The sequence below is a fragment of the Galeopterus variegatus genome, unplaced genomic scaffold (assembly GCF_000696425.1).
Source record: "Galeopterus variegatus unplaced genomic scaffold, G_variegatus-3.0.2 Scaffold7347, whole genome shotgun sequence".
In the NCBI taxonomy this organism is placed as follows: Eukaryota; Metazoa; Chordata; class Mammalia; order Dermoptera; family Cynocephalidae; genus Galeopterus; species Galeopterus variegatus.
The window spans coordinates 4511-4994 of record NW_007733458.1 but is presented as its reverse complement, the minus strand read 5'-3'; positions in this window follow the sequence as shown (position 1 = coordinate 4994).

The window sequence follows — 484 nt, the reverse complement described above, 5'->3', positions numbered from 1 at the left end:
GTGCGTATGTGTGTCATTGTGTCTGTCTGTCTGTGTGTCTTTCTGTCTGTGTGTGCGTATGTGTGTCGTTGTGTCTGTCTGTCTGTGTGTCTTTCTGTTTCTGTGTCTTTGTATCTGTGTGTCTGTCTTTCTGTCCGTGTGTCTGTCTCTCTGTGTGTGTGTCTGTCTGCATGTCCTTGTGTTTGTCTGTCTACCTGTCTGTCATTCTGTCTGTGTGTCTGTCTGTCTATGTGTCTTTGTGTGTGTGTGTCTGTGTATCTGTCTGTTTTTGTGTCTTTCTGTCTGTGCATCTGTGTGTTTGTCTGTCTCCATGTGTGTCTCTCTGTCTGTGTGTCTTATTGTCTGTGTGTCTGTCTCTATGTGTGTCAGTCTGTGTGTGTGTTTCTGCCTGTGTGTCTGTTTGTCTCTGTGTGTATCTGTCCATGTGTCTGTATTATATTGTGCCTGTCAGGGTGTCTGTCTGTCTGTTTGTCATTCTGTACGT